General features: G+C 40.1%; 1 pseudogene; it reads right to left on the reverse strand.

Annotated features, from left to right (window-relative positions):
* Positions 1-3,623: 3,623 nt before the first annotated feature.
* LOC124994659 (MAP/microtubule affinity-regulating kinase 3-like) lies at positions 3,624-12,119 on the reverse strand (annotated as a pseudogene).
* Between the last annotated feature and the right edge of the window lie 684 nt (positions 12,120-12,803).

Here is a 12,803-nt window from a genome sequence, read left to right on the forward strand (position 1 = left end):
CTTGTCTGGTCTTTTTGTCACAGCAGCAAAAAAAAGTGAACTAAAACAATCAGCATCCATGAAAAGGGTGATTTCTCCTCTGAGTTACTGAAATGAGGTGAATTGATTTGAGGGATTTTATGAATAGAGGTAGCCTTTGTGCTTTATATAAACTTTATCCCAGGATCCAAAGAGTGAATATTCATAGCAGATGGCAAGAAGCACCAAGCAAGTATGTTGAATGGACTCAGGTACAGAAAACAGAATTCCCCAAAGCTCTTGCAGGTCAGCAGGCCTCAGAGACCTGGCTGCCCTCCATTTGGTTCACTCTTCAAACTCGCCAGGCAGAGATGTTCCTCCTTCCCTGGGAAGCAATAAGGAAGGAGCAGAGGTGAGCCAAGCATGTTATTCTGTTGGACACTTGTTCACTTGGAAACTGCAGGGATGAGGAATGAAGCACTGCCCACTAACCAGCTCGACATTTTGAAGTGGTTGATTTTATTCCCTGTGATTCTGACTTGGACTCTGTCTTTCAAAAACAAGTACGATTATCATGTCCGCCTCACCCAATTGCTGAAGTAAGAACTGAGCTCTCTCACAGTCATATAGGACAGTAACAGCCACCGAGGATGGTTCTATGGTTTGACTATGGTTTGTCCCCACCAAAACTCATGTTGAATTGGATTTCCAATGTAGCAGTATTGGGCGGTAGGGTCTTTGGAGATGATCAGTCATTGCCCTCAGGAATGGGGTCATGTCTTTCCGGAGAGACTGAGTTAGTTACTCAACAGTGGGTTGTTATAAAGCGAGCCTGGCACCTTCCCTCATGAGGTTTTAGTCTTTTTCTCTTACATATGTGCTCTTCTGCTTGTACCCACTTCCCTTCTGCTTTTCTACCATGCATGGAGCAGCACTCACCAGAGACCCACCAGATAGTCACGCCTTTCTAGCCTCCAGAACTTCGAGCCAAAATGAACCTTTTTTCTCTGAAAATTTCCCAGTCTCTAGTATTCTGTTTTAATAACAGAAAATGCACTAAGACAAGTCAATACAAGAATCTTCTGACTACCTGGAGCCCCGATAAATCAAGTTTAATTGTATTTCTTGGGTTAGGAGTATAGCTCAGTAGTAGAGTACTTGCCTATCACGAACAAGGCCCTGGTTCAATCCCCAGTACCACAAAAAAAAAAAAAAAAAAAAAAAAAAAGAAACAAACAAACGAACAAAAGAAAAAGTGTATTAGGATTGATGGAAAGATCTCTGTGTGATCAAGAGTCATTCTAAAATGAATTGCTATAATCTTCCCAAGTAAATTCCCATGAAGACAGCAAATTGCTTTTTTAAAAAGTGTGTATGGCAATTATCAAGAATACAAGCAACAATAGGTGTTGGCGAGGATGTGGGGAAAAAGGTACACTTGTACGTTGCTGGTGAGGCTGCAAATTAGTGCAGACACTTGGGAAAGCAGTGTGGAGATTCCTTAGAAAACTTGGAATGGAACCACCATTTGACCCAGCTATTCCACTCCTTGGCCTATACCCAAAGGACTTAAAATCAGCACACTACAGAGATACAGTCACATCAATGTTCATATCTGCTCAATTCACAATAACCAGATTGTGGAACCAACCTAGATATCCTTCAATTGATGAATGGATAAAGAAACTGTGGTATATATATACAATGGAATATTACTCAGCCATAAAAAATAATAAAATTATGGCATTTGCAGGCAAATGGATGAAATTGGAGAATATCATGCTAAGTGAGATAAGCCAATCTCAAAAAAACCAAAGGGCGAATGATCTCACTGATAAGCGGATGATGATACATAATGGGGGGTGGGAGGGAGGCAAGAATGGAGGAAGGAGGGATTGTATAGAGGGAAAAGAGGGGTGGGAGGAGTGGGGGAAGGGAAAAAATAACAGAATGAATCAAACACCATTACCCTACGCAAATGTATAATTACACAAATGGTATGCCTCTACTTCATGTACAACCAGAGAAACAAGTTGTACCCCATGTGTTTACATTTAAAAAAAAGTGTGTATGTGTGTGTGTGTGTGTGTGTGTGTGTGTTGTATGATGCTGGGGATTGAGCACAGAGCCTTGCACACGCTCTACCACAAAGCTACATTCTCAGCCCAGTTTCATTCAACTTAAGATTTAATAATGCATTTCAGATATTCTTGCTAATTTTACTGAAAATAAACAGTACCTTCCTGAGAAAGAAAAAGAAATAGACCTCCATGTGTGAGGCAACTGTTCATTTCCTTCTTATGGTTTTGATTCTCACTTGAAAGATTTATCTTATTTTCCTCTTGTTTAAATTTAGAAACTGAATTTTGAAGCACAGCTGATCAATTACACATTCCAGATTTTAAAGTTTTAGCCTTATATTAAATCATCAGGAAAAAAAAAATTAGCGAATTCTCATTTCTTATGAAAATATGGCAATAGGGGATGCATATGCAATCACAAAATAGGCCAAGGTCATTTGTGGTGCTCATTAGTCCTGCTACTCCTATGAAAAAATCTGAAAGCATAGCCTGCACTTTGCAGATGGAAAAAAATAGTGACAGGTTCCCTCTTGCTCTGGGAATAATAGCAAAGCCTCTGGAAGAGTCAGAAATAGAACCTCAAGGGATTTGCATCCTTACTTATGCAGAACAGTACTCAACTCAAGCAGTCTCATTAAAATCGTGTTAGAGAAGCAGCAGGTCTATCTCTTTCCTAAGTTTTCTTTAGTAGAATTAAATAGTTCACTTCAACTCTACTTTCAACTGGATGCTTTATGCTAATCAGGCTAGTGAATCATAAAAATATGATTTAGAGAGTGGTCTCAAAGAATACATTGGATGCTAAGCATAATGGATAACAATCATTTTAAGAAACCTTTAAAAAAAGAAAAAAGGAATAGTTAAAGTCCAATATGTCAGGGCTGTGAGAGAGAAAGTTCTCTTATTTAGGTTCAGTAGGTCAATATGCAACTTCCAATATGGCTGCCTTAAAATAATTCTGAATTTTAAAGGATCATAATAAATTCCATCCCACAATCACTTGTTTTTACTAAGAAAAACTGAATTTTTAATTATCTTGTGAAATCACTTAGAAAAACACACACATGCAATGTTCGCAACTATAAATTTAAAACTTTTGCACTTAAACACACAAAGCAACAAACACAAAACCACAGGCATGAACTGTCAACCTGTGTTAATTATCAACTAGTCTTAAGGATTAACTCTTAGCAGTAATTCAGTATTTTGCTCCTTGGCAATTGTAATGTTTTAGCACCAAATGATCTCCCACAGAGGTACTGGTAACAAAGGTGGCTGCAGAGTAAGGAGATGCCCACGCACACTCCTTGCACACTCACCTTCCACTCACACCAGCAAGGAGACCCACGCAGACGGTGTCACACGCTGACCCCGGGGCAATGGAAACCAGACAGAGGCACAGGGTCACACGTGCATTCCGAGAAAAGGCCGGCTTCCGCTCCCAGGCGTGCGTCTGTCCTCAGACTTTACTGTCATGATTTAGAAGATGCAGACGTTATTGCCTAAATATTATTCTATACGTTTCCATCAGTGTTCGGGGAAAGCACTTTAAATTGCTACTTAATTTACACCATAATGACTGGGTTACAGCTTTAGCTCATTGGCAATTTTGGCAGCAATCTTTTCCAGAGCTCCGGATGTCCCTGATTTCCGCTTGGACCCAACCCGATCCGAGAGTCTGGGCGTGTCCACACCTCCATCTCCCTCCGCACCGGGTTCTCTGCGAACCGGTACCACCGGCGGGCTAGAGCGGGAAGAGCTCTGTCCGTTCATAGAGGCAGCTATGGGCATCCAGCACTTGGCGGATTTCCCCATCATGTCACTGGGATCCGTGGGACTAGGGTTTTCATGCTCCAGGTGAAGCGCGGAGAGTGAAGTTTTTCTTCTTTGTTCTTGACCTTTTGCTCAGCAGAGACGTTGCGACTATGAAAAAGATGAGTTGGCACCTCCACTTTGAGCCTGGGGCAGTGGCGTAGCTTCGTGGGACAAGCTGGGCGAGGCAGGAGGCCCTGGCACGCTTTGGTTGGCCGTTCCCAAAGCTGGCAGTGGAAAGTGCTAGGACCAGTGCCTCTCCGGAAGAAGATTCGGCCAGGTGGTGGCACTACTGATTCTGTGGGTTGAAGCAACTGGAGTTCTTGATCAAGAATGGTGCTGTGTTCTTGGTGAGGCAGTTTTTGTGCTTATGGATCCCCTGCTGTTTACCCCATTTGTCTACTGTGATCACCTGCAGTCTGCCATCATCCGCCATTTGCCTGCCTCTCGCCTGTCCATCCCCTGCCTTACACCTATCCATCACCCAGCAGAGGAGGTTCACCTCCTGATTGTCTGACAACAGTCAGCAAACTGATTGCCAACCGCCAGTGGAGCACCAGCTGCCTGCTGTTGCCTGGAAGTTCACTGTCACAGTACCTGCAGGTTTGGTTACACGTGGCTGCTGCCATTTTGAGACAACAGCCAGGCCCCATAGAACCCCTGGCCAGACTGAGCTCCATCTCCAGGATCCCTTAACCCAACCGATCACTCCCTGCCTCTGGGGCCCTCACACTGACTGACTGCTCCCTGCCACCAGGACCCCCAGACCAACTGACTGTGCCCTATCACCAGGACCCCAGACAGACTACACCCGGCCTCCAGGATTCCGCAACCACACCAAACGCCTGACCTTCAGGACCCCTACCTGACCATCCGCACCCCACCTCCAGGACCTACAGCTGCCCACGTCCACACCCTGAGCTGCAGCTCCCCATTTGCCAACACATTTGGAAGCCAGAGTGGCCATCTTGGATAATCCTGGAAGCCATAACTCCGATCTTTGGGTGGGGCAAATCCCATCCTGAGACACCTACTGGAGGCTTAAAGTTCATTGTCAGGTACCTCTCAAGCATCAGGCTACTGAACTCTGGGAGGTTTCATTACTATATGACCATTATACTGTAGATTTTCTTTTTTCTCCTTATTAAAAAATTTTAATTTTTTATTTCTTTACTTTTCTTGCTCTCTTTTCCTTTTGTTTACCTGTTCCCTCAGAGTCTCTTTCTCCCTTTTTTGCATGCTAACATCCAATTTCTTTTGATTACACTCTCACCCTTTCTATTATCTAGAACTTCTGTATATTCTTCTCTTATCCAGTTAACAGCTACATCCTACATCCCTCTGCATCCTCTTTGTCCTCCATTAGAAACTGCAGACCTTATTGCAAATCTGTTTGTTTTACTGAAGATAATATTTTAACTCATTCTATTTATTATGACAATATTGTTATTGTCCTCATAGGGGCTATTTGGTCTAGGATTGCATAGTGTCTGAATTGGGCACTGCTAATATTGATCTCCCCTTAAAGAAAAGGTTTTGGAAACCTATAGGGCCACTATAAGCCTATGGGGGAAATCTGCAATACCCCAGATCTGCACTGCTAGAGGGGAAGATACATGAACAACATGAAAAAAAAAAAAAAAAAAAAGGGAAGAAAATGATGCAAACAAATCTAGATTCTATATTAATAGAATCCAATGACAGTATGTTAGAAGAAATGTCAGAAAAGGACTTCAGATTATACATGATTAAGATGATTCGCGAAGCAAAGGATGAGATAAGAGAGCAAATGCAGGCAATGAATGATAATACCAATAAGCTGAAAGAGCAACTGTAGACTGCAGGAAGCAAAAGATCATTTCAACAAAGAGATAGAGATTCTAAAAAAAAAAAGGAAATCCTTGAAATGAAGGAAACAATAAACCAAATTAAAAACTCAATGGAAAACATCACCAAAAGACTAGACTACTTGGAAGACAGAACCTCAGACAATGAAGACAAAATACTTAATCTTGAAAATAAAGTTGCTCAAACAGAGAAGATGGTAAGAAATCATGAACAGAATATCCAAGAACTATGGGACATCATGAAAAGACCAAATTTAAGAATTATTGGGATTGAGGAAGGCACAGAGATACAACCCAAAGGAATGAACAAACTATTCAATGAAATAATATCAGAAAATTTCCCAAACCTGAAGAATGAAATGGAAAATCAAACACAAGAGGCTTACAGAACACCAAATGCACAAAATCACAACAGATCCACACCAAGGCACATTATAATGAAAATACCTAACATTCAAAATAAAGATAGGATTTTGAAGGCCGTGAGAGAAAAACATCAGATTACATATAGGGGGAAAACAATACAGATAGCAGCAGACTCTAAAAGTCTCAACCCAGACTCTAAAAGCTAGAAGGTATTAGAACAACATATTTCAAGCTCTGAAAGAACATGGTTGCCAACCAAGAATCCTATACCCAGCAAAACTAACTTTCAGATTTGAAGATGAAATAAAATCCTTCCACGATAAACAAAAGTTAAAAGAATTTACAAATAGAAAGCCTGTGCTACAGAATGTTCTCAATAAAATGTTCCATGAGGAGGAAATGAAAAACAACAATGTAGGTCAGCAAAGGGATGAACTACCTTAGAGAAAAACCACTCAAAGGAGAAACCAAGCCAACTACCTTAGAGAAAAACCACTCAAAGGAGACACCAAGCCAACTTAAAAACCAAAAATAAGCCCAAGTCACTGGGAATACAAATCGTATCTCAATAATAAACCTGAATGTTAAAGGCCTAAACTCATCAATCAAAAGACATAGACTGGCAGAATGGATTAAAAAGAAAGACCCAACAATATGCTGCCTACAAGAGACTCATCCCATAGAAAAAGACATCCACAGACTAAAGGTGAAAGGATGGGAAAAAACCTACCACACACATGGACTCAGTAAAAAAGCGGGGGTTTCCATCCTTATATCAGATAAAGTGGACTTCAAGCCAAAGTTAGTCAGAGGGGATAAAGAAGGACATTTTATACTGCTTAAGAGAACCATAAATCAGGAAGATAACGATAGTAAATATTTATGCCCCAAACAATGGTGCATCCCTGTACATCAAACAAATCCTTCTCAATTTCAGGAATCAAATAGACCACAACACAGTAATTCTGGGTGACTTTAACACACCACGGTCACCACTAGATAGATCTTCCAAACAAAAACCAACCAAAGAAACCATAGAACTCAATAACACAATCAATAACCTAGACTTAATAGACATATATAGAATATTCCATCCATCAACGAGCGGATTCACTTTCTTCTCAGCAGCACATGGAACCTTCTCGAAAATAGACCATATGTTATGCCACAAAGCAGCCCTTAGGAAATGCAAAAAAATAGAGATACTGCCTTGTGTTCTATCAGATCATAATGGACTGAGAGTAGAAATCAATGACAAAATAAAAAAGAGAAATTACTCCAACACCTGGAGACTAAATAATATGCTCTTGAATGATGCATGGATAACAGAAAACATCAGGGAGGAGATAAAAAAATTCTTAAAGGTCAATGAGAACGATGATACGACATATCAAAATCTCTGGGACACTATGAAAGCAGTACTAAGAGGAAAATTCATTGCATGGAGCGCATTCCAGAAAAGAATGAAAAGTCAACAACTAAATGACCTAATATTACAGCTGAAAGCCCTAGAAAAAGAAGAACAGAATAACAGCAAAAGTAGTAGAAGACAGGAAATAATTAAAATCAGAGCTGAAATCAATGAAATTGAAACAAAAGAAACAATTCAAAAAATTGACAAAACAAAAAGTTGGTTCTTTGAAAAAGTAAACAAAATAGACAAACCCTTAGCCGCACTAACAGAGAGAAGGAGAGAGAAAACTCAAATTACTAAAATTCGTGATGAAAAAGGAAATATCATGACAGACACCACTGAGATACATAACATAATGAGAAGCTACTTCAAAAATCTGTATTCCAACAAAATAGAAACTACCGAAGACATTGACAAATTTCTAGAGACATATGCTCCTCCCAAACTGAACCAGGAGGACATACACAATTTAAACAGGTCAATATCAAGCAATGAAATAGAAGAAGCCATTAAAAACCTACCATCCAAGAAATGCCCAGGACCAGACAGATTCTCAGCCTAGTTCTACAAGACCTTCAAAGAAGAACTCATTCCAATACTTCTCAAAGTATTCCAGGAAATAGAAAAGGAGGGTACTCTACCAAACTCATTCTATGAACCTAAATATCACCCTCATACCCAAACCAGGAAAAGACACATCAAGGAAAGAAAATTTTAGACCAATATCCTTGGTGAATATAGATGCAAAGCTCCTTAACAAAATATTGGCAAACCGTATCCAAAAACGTATTACGAAAATTGTGCACCATGATCAAGTGCGGTTCATCCCTGGAATGCAAGGATGGTTCAACATTCATAAATCAATAAACGTAATCCATCATGTCAATAGACTTAAGGATAAGAATCATATGGTTATTTCAATTAATGCAGAAAAAGCGTTTGACAAAATACAACACCCCTTCATGCTCAAAACACTAGAAAAAATAGGGATAGTAGGAACATACCTGAACATTTTAAAGGCTATTTATGCTAAGCCCATGGCCAACATCATTCTTAATGGAGAAAAACTGAAACCATTCCCTTTAAAAATGAGAACAAGACAGGGATGTACTCTTTCACCACTGCTATTCAACATTGTCCTCAAAACTCTAACCAGAACAATTAGATAGACTAAAGAAATTAAAGGGATATGAATAGGAAAAGAGGAACTTAAGCTGTCACTATTTGCTGATGACATGATTCTATATTTAAATGATCCAAAAATCTCCTCCAGAAAACTTCTAGATCTCATCAATGAATTCAGCAAAATAGCAGGCTATAAAATCAACATGCATAAATCTAAAGCATTTTTATACGCAAGCAATGGAACATCTGAAAGGAAAATGAGGAAAACAACTCCATTTGCAATAGCCTCAAAAATAAATAAATAAATAAATAAATAAATAAATAAAATACTTGGAAATCAATCTAACCAAAGAGGTAAAAGATCTCTACAATGAAAACTACAAAACTTGAAGAAAGAAATGAGGAAGACCTTAGAAGATAGAAAGATCTCCCATGTTCTTGGATAGGCAGAATTAATATTGTCAAAATGGCCATACTACCACAAGTGCTATACAGATTCAATGCAATTCCAATTAAAATCCCAATGATGTACCTTACAGAAATAGAGCAAGTAATCTTGAAATTCATCTGGAAGAATAAGAAACCCAGAATAGCTAAAGCAATCCTTAGCAGGAAGAATGAAACAGGGGGTATCGCAATACCAGAGCTTCAACTATACTACAAAGCAATAGTAACAAAAACGGCATGGTATTGGCACCAAAATGGTACAGAATAGAGGACATGGACACAAACCCAAATAAATACAATTTTCTCATACTAGACAAAGGTGCCAAAAAATTGGCAATGGAGAAAAGATAGCCTCTTCAACAAATGGTGCTGAGAAAACTAGAAATCCATATGCAACAGAATGAAACTAAACCCCTATCTCTCACCCTGCACAAAAATCAACTCACAATGGATCAAGGACCTTGAAATCAGACCAGAGACTCTGCATCTTATAGAAGAAAAAGTAGGTCCAAATCTTCAACTTCTTGGCTTAGGATCAGACTTCCTTAACAGGACTCCCATAGCACAGGAAATAAAAGCAAGAATCAATAACTGGGATAGATTCAAACTAAAGAGCTTTCTCTCAGCAAAGGAAACTATCAGCAATGCAAAGAGAGAGCCTACAGAGTGGGAGAAAATCTTTGCCACTCATACTTCAGATAGAGCACTAATTTCCAAAATATATAAAGAACTCAAAAAACTCTACATGAAGAATACAAATAACCCAATCAACAAACGGGCTAAGGATATGAACAGACACTTCACAGAAGATCTACAAGCAATCAATAGACGTATGAAAAAATGTTCAACATCTCTAGTGATAAGAGAAATGCAAATCAAAACTACCCTAAGATTCCATCTCACGCCAATTAGAATGGTGATTATCAAGAATACAAGTAACAATAGTTGTTGGCGAGGATGTGGGGAAAAAGGTACACTCATACATTGCTGGTGGGGCTGCAAATCAGTGCAGCCACTCTGGAAAGCAGTGTGGAGATTCCTTAGAAAACTTAAAATGGACCGACCATTTGACCCAGGTATCCCACTCCTCAGCCTATACCCAAAGAACTTAAAATCAGCATAATACAGAGATACAGCCACATCAATGTTCATAGTTGCTAAATTCACAATAGCCAGATTGTGGAACCAACCTAGATGTCCTTCAATTGGTGAATTGATAAAGAAACTATGGTATATATATATACAATGGAATATTACTCAGCCATAAAGAAGAATAAAATTATGGCATTTGCAGGCAAATGGATGAAGTTGGTGAATATCATGCTGAGATAAGCCAGTCTCAAAAAACCAAAGGACTAATGATCTCACTGATAAGCGGATGATGACACATAACGGGGGATGGGGAGGGGTAAGAATGGAGGAAGGAGGGACTGTATAGAGGGAAAAGAGGGGTGGGAGAGGTCGGGGGAAGGAAAACAATAACAGAATGAATCAAACATCATTACCGTATGTAAATGTATGATTACACAAATGGTATGCTGTTTTCCATGTACAAACAGAAACACCATGTATCCCATTTGTTTACAATAAAAATAAATTAAAAAATAAAAGAATGGTGCTGTTCTTGCCATTTCAGATCACTGAATGTCACGTGGTTCTCTCAGTTGCACACGCGGGTATCCGTTGGGTCATTCCTGCAGATGCTGTGCCACTTCTGGGGACAGCGGGGCTTTTCTGGTTCAGGAACACCCACCCTGTTGGAATTACGTGCATTGCCAAGCGTGGGACTGGCTGGAGCAATTCTGTTTCCTCCCACAGCACTGCCATCTGATTTCCTGGAGGGAATTCCGTCTTCTTTGAGGCCACCCTCTGCAGTGCTGGTGTGACTCCTCTTCCAGTATGCCACAGCTGAAGGAATGGGCGGGCCAGCATGGCCCCTGTACGTCTCCGCTTCTCTGCACCTTGTGGTGAGGAGACTGGCGGGTGATGGTGAGGTCCCTGCTTGGCCGCACCTCTGCAGGATTTTTCCCCCAACAAGTATGCAGCTGTGATTTCATCGTATCTCGTTTACTGAGAGATTCTTGAATTTCTTCCTGTGAATATCCCAGTCCTACCACGACATCTGTAGATTCTGATCTGAGATGTCCAGTTCTGGTTCAACAAAGGGCTTAAGTTCATCCTCCTCATGCCCTGTGTTGATCCACCTGTCCTTCATGATTTGCTCTAGAGTGACTCTGTTCGTTGGGTTTGGCACCAGGAAGCATTTGAGAAAGTTTTCTCAGTTTGTGGACATGTAGAAAGAGGTTATATATTTCCCTTGTAACACCAAGTTCCCTCAGATTTTGCCTGTCAAAGGGAACCGACCCTATGACCAGGGTGTACAGAATAATGCCAAGACTCCACACACGGACCTCCAGCCCATCCTACCTCTTGCCCCGGAAGAGCTCTGGGGTGCATATGGAGGACCACCACAAAACCTGTCTAGTTTACTGCCAAGAGTGGACCCATTGCTGAAACCAAAATCTGCTATTTTAATGTTCATTTCCACACCTAACAACAGATTTTCAGCCTTGAGGGCTCTGTGAATGATCAACTTTTGATGGCAATACTGTACTGCAGACAGGATCTGTCTAAATTTAGCTCTTGCTTCTTTTTCCATCATTCTTCCACATGCAACTAAATATTCAAATACCTTACCTCCACTTGCGTACTCCATGATTAAGTAGAGTTGTTGTTTTTGTTTTTGTTTTTTTTAGTTTCAATAACTTCAAGCAACTTCACTGTTTGGATGATTTAAAACCTTCATTATTCTTATTTCTCTGAAGAGCTTTTATAGACTTCTTGGATTCAACTGAGTTTTGTCAATTATTTTTATTGCAATCTCTCTGCCTGTAAGGATGTGTGTCGGGCCAATGCCACTTTTGCAAAGTTCCCCTTGCCAATCGTTTTCAACAGTCTGTAGTTTCTGATGTGAGGCTGCTCATCCACATAGGAAGCTAAGCAGTTTCTACACTACGCTCCAGAGTGCCCGGTGTGGGAGGTGACTTCTTGTCGCCCACCTCCATGTGAAGTGTGTGTGGCATGTGCAAGTTTATCATTGAGTATCTTCCATGTCTTCTGATGATTTAACAGAAGAAAAAAATAAACTCCTAAATCTACTCAACTAGCCAAGCTAATAAAAGCCTATGGGTACCTCTGGCAGGCTTAGGGTATATAAGGGCTGGGCAAGGGAAGGGGAAACAAGGAAAGAGTTGGAGATAAAAGGTTATCAAAAATAATCTCAGTGGGCTGGGGATATAACTCGGTTGGTAGAGTGCCTGCCTTGCAAGCACAAGGCCCTGGGTTCAATCCCCAGCACTGCAAAAAAATATAAAAAAATAAAATAAAAAAAAATCTCAAATGCCATCCACAACAAAAGATGCTTGCCCAGGTTAAAATTACCCTTTTGGGTAACTCTAAAAGCAGAAAGCAAATAAGGAGCGGTTCTAGGTCTACTCATTTCCAAGATTCACATTCTAAAATCTGCTATGCAGTCAATGCAGTCATAAAGGTACTGACTGCATAAGGAATGGTTATATACAATGCTGGGATCAAAACTTCTGGGTTCAGCCTATGGGTTCATATCAAGTTCCAACAATATAGATTTTTTTTCATGTCAAATGTCCATAACACAAATCCCACAATATTTAGACTCTGCTCAAAAGTGATTGTTTAGCTATTAACAAGAAACACAGACAAAACATCTGATTTGTT

The sequence above is a fragment of the Sciurus carolinensis genome, chromosome 10 (genome assembly GCF_902686445.1).
Source record: "Sciurus carolinensis chromosome 10, mSciCar1.2, whole genome shotgun sequence".
Lineage (NCBI taxonomy): Eukaryota > Metazoa > Chordata > Mammalia > Rodentia > Sciuridae > Sciurus > Sciurus carolinensis.